Source organism: Schistocerca americana, chromosome 2, assembly GCF_021461395.2.
Source record: "Schistocerca americana isolate TAMUIC-IGC-003095 chromosome 2, iqSchAmer2.1, whole genome shotgun sequence".
Taxonomy (NCBI): Eukaryota; Metazoa; Arthropoda; class Insecta; order Orthoptera; family Acrididae; genus Schistocerca; species Schistocerca americana.
The window spans coordinates 1,082,191,474-1,082,199,649 of NC_060120.1; positions in this window are offsets into that span (position 1 = coordinate 1,082,191,474).

The window sequence follows — 8,176 nt, forward strand, 5'->3', positions numbered from 1 at the left end:
TTAGCAACACCAGTAAAGGAGCAGCAATACGAAATGCTGAAGTCGTCTGCGTACAGAGAAGGTGAGAGGGGGCCCGACAGCTGCTGCTAGACCGTTAATGGTCACTAAAAAAAAGAAAAATAAATACGCAGCCCTGCAGGACGCAGTTCTCCTGGGTATGGATAGAACTATGGGAGGTACCAACTTGAACGCGGAGAGTACAGAGTGACAAAGTTTTGGATAAAAATCAGGAGCAGGCCCCAAAGACCGCACTCATACAATGTGGCAACGATATGTCGCGAAGTCGTGTCGTATGCTTTACGTAAATCAAAATGGACAGCAACCAGATGTTGCGGTCTGGAGAAGGCTGTACCACGGCAGGCTCGACGGACAAAGATTTTCAGTGGTAGAGCGACCCTGGTAGAAGCTGCCCTGACTTGGAGCCAGTAGGCCACATGATTCCATGACTCAACCCAACTGCTGACATACTGTACATTCCAGCAGCTTACGAAGAGCGCTGGTGAGGTTCATGAGGCGATAGCTGTCTACATCAAGCGGGTATTTACCGCGTTTCAGCACCACAACGATGGTGATCTCACGCCATTGCGATGCAAAGACTATCTCACCAGATCCGGTTGAAGATGAACATATGTCCCTTGTAGTCAGATGAGAGTAGTTTAATCATCTGCCTGTGGATCACATCAGGCCCAGAAGCTGTGTTGGGGCAATGTTCAAGGGCACTAAGGAGCTCATTAAATGGAGTGTTATAGGATTCAATGCGGTGTGTAGTGGATGAGACGACGTTCCCTTCCAGCCGCTGTTTGAGAGTACGAAAAGGTAGGGAGGTAATTCTCCGACACTGAGGCTCGAGCAAAGTGCTCCACAATCGAGTTTGCGTCAGTAGATAACACACCATTTACGGTAACACTGGGAACACCTGTTGGGGTATGGAACCCAAGATGACGTTTGATGGTTGCCTAAACTTGGGAAGGTGACGTATGGCAACTAATGGTCGAGACGAATCTCGACCAGCACTCCTGCTTCCGTCGCTTGATAAGTTGGCGAACTCTGGCATGGAGCCGTTTGAAGGCTATGAGGTGTTCCAGGAAAGGGTACCCCTTATACCGCTGTAGAGCTCGCCGACTCTCCTTAATTGCTTCAGCTACTTCTGGCGACCACCAAGGGACTGCCATAAGCCTTGGGCACCCTAAAGAGCTTTGGGTTAACGTTTTCTGCTGCAGAAATAATTGTCACATGCTCAACCATCATTTCGATATTACCAGGGGGGGGGGGGGGGGGAGGGGTAGGTAGATTCAGTGGTGACAGAGGTGCCACAGACTGGGAAGTCCACCTTGTCTGAAGCCTACCTGGGCAGGTATCTGTGGGCCAGATGCTGAAGCAGTGACACGAAGGTGGGGAAGTGGTCACTACCACACAGGTCGCATGTTCTCTCCAGTGGATGGATGGGCGAAGTTCTGTGCTGCAAATTGATAAATCGATCTCCAAGTAACTACCATGAGCAACACTGAAATTTGTGGCGGCACCAATATTTAAGTGGCTGAGGTCGAACTGAACAGTGATGTTTCGACATGTCTGCCTCAGCCAGTAAGCACAATGCCACCCCACAAGGGGTTATGGGCATTAAGATCTCCCGGAAGTAGGGAACGTTTATGGAGCTGATCAATCAGCGCAGCTAATACATTCAAGGGTACTTCACCAATTGGAGGAACACACACATTGTAGACAATTTCCTGCGTCATCCTTATTCTGACAGCCAAAGCTTCAAGAGGGGTTTGAAAGAACACTGGTTAACTACAGACTGAGTTTAGGTCATAAACGTAAACTCTGGCACTTGATGGTAGTCGCTAGGGTTCCTGCAATATCCCTTATAGCCACGGAGGGCAGGGATCTGCATTGCTGGGAACCAGGTTTCCTGGAGGGCAATGCAGATAGCAGGTGTAAACCTCAACAACTGCTGTAACTCAGTCAGGCGCTGGAAGAAACCGCCACAATTCCACTGGAGTATGACATTATCGTGAAACTGAAGGATGGAACAGTCAGTGAGGTAGTTTACTGCCCAGGGTCACCAGCTGCAACAGACGTATTGCCTCAGCCACCTAAATCCATTGTGTTTGAGGGTCTGGCGAGATCTAGGTCCTCAGCAGACGCCAAAATCTCCACCCCTTCCTGAGATGCATAGTCTGTATGTAGCAGTCGTGTGGATGCTACCGCTATTTCCTTGGTCTTTGGTGCTTTATTTTTGGATTTCTCTCACTGGTCCTTGGGTTTACCTGGCTGGGAAGACTTCACGGGCTCAGTCTGGGACTGAGGATGAAGTTCTACAACCAGCTGCTTTTGGGCTCAGCCACTGGGGGCTATCATCTTTCCCATTAGGAGAAACCTGGGAAGGGCGTGACCTAAGGGGCCCCTTCCTGGAGAGAGAAGCAGAAGAAGGCTTACACTTCTCCAGCTAGAAGTAGGGGTTAACGACCCTGATGATTGGGGGGGGGGAGGAAGGAGGGGTGTTGCTCCTGAAGTAGGTGGTGCAGAAGCAACAGGGAGGGAAATGACCCCAGCATCAAGGTGGCAAGTATAATCTTCCGGCTCTGAGAGGTGACTAGGGTTTGCAGAGCTGTTGGTTCCAGAACTGTTTTAGTGGAGGTGTAAGACAGTGTCACATGCACAGGATGCAGGCGTTCAAATTTTCTCTTAGCCTCAGTGTAGGTCAGACTGTCCACTGTCTTCATGATTTTCCTTTATCTCTGGAGAATCCTGCAGTCTGGCGAGCAAGGCAAATGGTGCTCTCGGAGCACAGATGGGAGGCAGGGCATAGTGGAATATTGGGATGTGATGGGTGACCACAATCTCAGTACAGTGGGAGATATATCGCTTAACTTCTAGCAGTTGAAGCATCACATCAGGTGAGGGATATAGGGCTTTACATCACACCTGTAGGCCAACACCTTGATCTTGTTGGGGAATGTACCATCCTCAAAGGCCAAGATGAAGGCATTGGTGGCAACCCGATTACCACTCAGACCCTGGTGGACATGCCAGACGGAATTTGCACCTCACCGCTCTAAATTGGCTTCAGCATGTCGTCAGACTGCAAAATATGGTTCCTGCACCACATTTAAGCTCTTATGGGGTGTGACGGTTAAGGAAACGTCCCCAGCTTGACAAGCGAGTAACGTCCGTGACTGTGTGGAGGACTGACCCAGATGCTTTGGACAACCCCTTCACCTCCCCAAATGTGTTCTCTAAATGCTCAACCAACAACAGACTTCATCATGAAAGATTCCCATCAGATCTCTAACATACAAGGTTGCGGGGGGAATAATATCCGCTGCCATCCTTAGCCTGACGTTCCTCCCATGACGTGGCCAGCGAGAGCAACGATTTGGGCTCGTATTTCTGGGCATATAATTTTACTCGTGAAGGCTTAGAGACCGCTGGTGTTTCACCACCAGCAAGAAATGGACTACACTTCATCACGTGTCAACTGCCCTGATGCCACCCACTCTGACCTGGCAGGATGGCCATTGCTGGGAGTCTATGCCCCAGGGGAATAGGCATCTACCCATTGTCATACGTGGGGAGTTAACGACGCAGGCATCAGCAGAGCAATCCCTGTGTGGTCAGGCGCTACCATCAAGAGGGTGCATGCCGTCCTCACCACAATGGCCTGGCTACTATGCTGGTTATCAGGTGCATCGACACGAAAGAGGCAATGCATAGTGCATTGTGGAAAACGCACCCACTAAGGTGTCCAACCAAAGAGATGGAGAATGGGTGGGACTGCAATATGTCGACCTGAAAGTGGGCTGAAGATCTCTATGCACGATGGACACAATGCACCATATAAGACGCCCTTCCCCAATTGGCTCCCTCTTCGGGAGAATTTTGAAGAATGGAGGTCTAACCCTACAGGGGGCATCACATGAAAGCCGAAACGTGTGGAACTTTTTAGTCACCCCTTACGACATGCGGGAATACCTCGGACCTATTCTTTCTCCTGGACCCGCAGGGTGATGACTGCCAGAGAATAATTTCAGCTTTCCTGACTAAATAAAAATTAACCAACTTTGATTTCATAAGGAGTAAAAGTTCACAGAAACCTTAGATTAATTAAGGAAGGAACGACTCAGTACTACATCAGCAGCTCTTTTCCAGATCGAAAGATATAGGAAAGTGGGATCAAGTATTAAAATATGTCAACTGAACATTGAGGGCATTACCAGAACCAAATGCCGAAGTTTGCAACGGATACAGTTTAATGCCATCGCCAACGTTGTTACACTAAATACTAGGATACGATTATTTATTTATTTATTTATTTATTTACACTTTCAGTTCCGTAGGACCAATTTGAGAAGCAAATCTCCAAGGTCATGGTACATGTCAGTACATGAAATTACAATATGAAAGTAATAATAGATAAAAATAAATATTTATGAACCCAGGAAGTCAGTCTATAAGTTTAAGTAAACTTCATTAGCAATACTACAAAAATCCACTTAATTTTTCAAGGAACTCCGACAATAGAAGGAGTGGCCCATGAGGAAATTTCTGTTTCGATTTGGAAGAGTGCGGATTCCTGATAAGATTTTTGAATTCGAGTGGTAGCTTATTGAAAATGGAGGCAGCATTATACTGCACACCTTTCTGTACAAGACTTAAGGAAGTCTGATCCAAATGCAGGTTCCGTATCAGCCGAGTATTAACTGGGTGAAAGCTGCTTATTCTTTGAAGTAAGCTAATATTGGTAACAAGAAATGACAGACCAAAAATATCCTTTTAGAATGGGAAGAATCACCCCAAAATATAATACCACACAACATAAACCAATGACAATAAAGTAGACTAATTCTCGTGTCGAACCATCACTTACTTCAGATACTGTTCGAATAATAAAAATGGCTGCCTTAAGTGTCTCAACAATACCCTGAACATGGGCTTTCCTAACTACTTACTATCTGAACACCCAAAAATTTTAACTGTTCACTATCACCATCATATGCCCATACTGTGAAGTTGAAACATCAGGTTTTGTTGAACTGTGTGTTAAGCTGTATAAACTGAGTCTTACCATGATTTAGCGTTTATTTTCTGCAAGCCATGAACTTAGGTCATGAACTGCTCTATTTGAAACAGCGGAATTATTGCACAGAACACCCTTTACTACCAAGCTAGTGCAATCAGCAAACAAATATTTCAGAGTTACCCCTAATACTGGAGGGCATATTACGTAAGAAACAGGAGTGGCCCTAACACTGATTCCTGGGTGCATCCCTCACGTGACCATACCCCACTCAGAGCTCTCATCAGGGTCATTCTCAAAAATGTTAATGATCCTTTGCTGTCTGTTGCTGAAGTAAGAGGAACCAATTGTGAGCTACTACCGTATTCCGTAGTAGTCCAACTTCTGGAGCAATATTTTGTAAACACAATCAAATGCCTTAGTTAGATCAAAAAATATGCGTAACATTCGAAACCTTTTGCTCAACTCATTCAGTATTTCACAGAGAAAAGAGAATATAGATTTATCAGTTGTTAAACGAATTCTGAAGCCACACTGTAGATTTAATAGCAAATACTGCGACAAAATGATCAGTATTCCTGACACACAGATACACAGCCTTTTCAATGACTAGCTAACACTGATGGCATAAAAATAGGTCTAAAATTATCTAAATTACCCATTTCTCCCTTTTTATAAAGCGGCTTTACTACTCAGCACTTTAATCGTTCAGGAAATAGACCTTTCCTAAATGAAAAATTAGAAGTGTGGCCAAGTACAGGGCTAACATGTGCAGCACAGTAATTTAATATTCTGCTTGACACTTCATCATAAGCATGGGAGTCCGTCTTCAGTGATTTAATTATTGACTCAATCTCCCCTTTTCTGTATCACAGACGAGTATATCAGATATCAATCTCGGGAAGGCATTTGTCAAGGAAGCTATATGATGCCCTGTAGAAACTAAATTATTATTTAATTCACCAGCAGTGCTCAGAACATGACTTCCTTGTGCTACTGACCAGACACTTCCATTACAACTGACCATATGGTTTTAATTTTATCTTGTGAATTATCTATTCTATTTGCGTATCACATACTCTGCCTTCCTAATAACATTTTAAGCACCTTACAATGCTGTTTGTAATATGCTACTGTAGCTTTATTGTGACTAACATTTTGATATAATTCCCAGTTCGTTCTACATGGGATCCTTATTCCACTAGTCCGCCACCTTGGTTGACTATTACTGCTCGTACCCCATTTAGAACTGGATAGAAACTCTCAAAGATAACGAGGAAAGTATGGAGGAAAGCATTACATTTATCATCTATGTTGGTTGGTTGGTTGAGGTTAAAGGGACCAAACAGCAAGGTCATCAGTCCCTTGTTTCAAATAGACTCCATTCTGCTAACGGGACATCTCAGAAAAGTCAGAACAATAAAACGGAAAAAGGGGAAACGTAGAAGGGCAGTCACGTTGTCAATAGTAAAAACAAATGAGGGAAGTTGGCAAGAGAACGAACCCAACACTATGCTGAAGCAGCATAGGCAAGACCACCTGTGACTTAAAAGGTACAACTGCTATAATGCAGAAAGTACGTATGGGAATATAAAAACTAACCAAGCCTTTAACAGAAGGGGTAAAAACAGAGTAAAAGGGAAAGAAAAGAGGATTCCGGTCAGGGAGGTGAATCGGGAATCTCTGAACACTGCCTACAGTGGGAGACACCCAAACACTCACCGCCCTGCCCCAACACCAGAGGGAGATTAAAAACTTTAAAACTGAGAATAAAAACCACTCTCCCGGAGGAAACCTAGAACCAGAGAGACCATCCGGGAATCGTCAGCCAACATCAAAGGTAAAGTGTGGGGGAGTCTGTACTTAGCACGCAGAGCCAAAAGAAGGGGGCATTCAACCAAAATGTGGGCCACTGACTGGAAGGCTCCACAACCACATAGCGGGGGTGGCTCATCACGCAAAAGGAAACCATGGGTCAGCCTGGTATGGCCAATGCAGAGACGACACAGTGTGGTCGAGTCCTTGCGGGAGAGGCGAAAGGAAGAACGCCATGGGCCTGGATTCACCTTAATGGCACGAAGTTTATTAGACAGTGGAGTAGCCTCCCAAGAATTGGCCCATGACTGTGCAAAGTGGGATTTGATGCGAAGCCGTAAATCCGCTGCAGGAGGGGTTACAGAAAACGGGGGGTAAGTAACTGCTCCCCCAGCCAAACGATCAGCGAGCTCATTACCTGGGATACCCACATGGCTCGGGACCCATAGGAAGTCAATGGAACAAGCAGCACGGTGAAGATCAGCGAGATGGTCATGGATGGCAGAGACCAAGGGATGGCGCGAAAAACACCGGTCAATAGCAAGAAGGCCACTCATCGAGTCCGTGCATAACAAAACGCGGTTGTGTTGGGATTGTTTAATAAAGGTAAGGGCCCGGGAAATTGCCATCAATTCCGCAGTAAACACCCCACATGAGGGTGGCAGTAGATGATTTTCCGTTCCAACAAAGGACGTGAAGGCATACCCAACATGATCAGCAAATTTAGAGCCATCGGTGTAAAAAACAACAGCATCCCGAAACTCCCATAAAATTTGGCGGAAAAAGGAACGCGGCGGAGATCCATCCGAATTCGAGGCCGAGGAACTAACCATGGAGGGGTGGAGGGGAGGGAGCGAGGAAGACAGGACAAAGAAGGAAGCCGAAAATCACGGTTAAGAGACGCAAGGCGCAGTCCAACCGGTAAACCCGCCCGAGGGCGGGAGTCAGGCGGGCGACGTTTATCATCTATGTCATCAGCACTACAAACATTCTGCCACTTGTTCCTTGACAAGGCTTAGAAATCTTTTCTGCTGATGGATTAACTTTTCTGTATAGTTTGTAATTAACTATGACGCTTGTTTAGTGCTTAAGCCTTTTACTGTTAAAATTTGTGCATCATGGTCTGGAAGAAATTTCACCCTTTTCCTAACAGAATGCCCATCTAGTAATGTAGAATGAGTAACAAAAATGGTCTATGGCTGTACCACTGTTCCCCTGCACCCTAGTTGGAAAAACAGTCTGCACCATGTTATGAGTAAGATCTACTAACATCCTTTTTCTTGCACAATCATTTACAAAATTTATATTGAAGTCACCACAAACCACTGATTTCTCTTACTT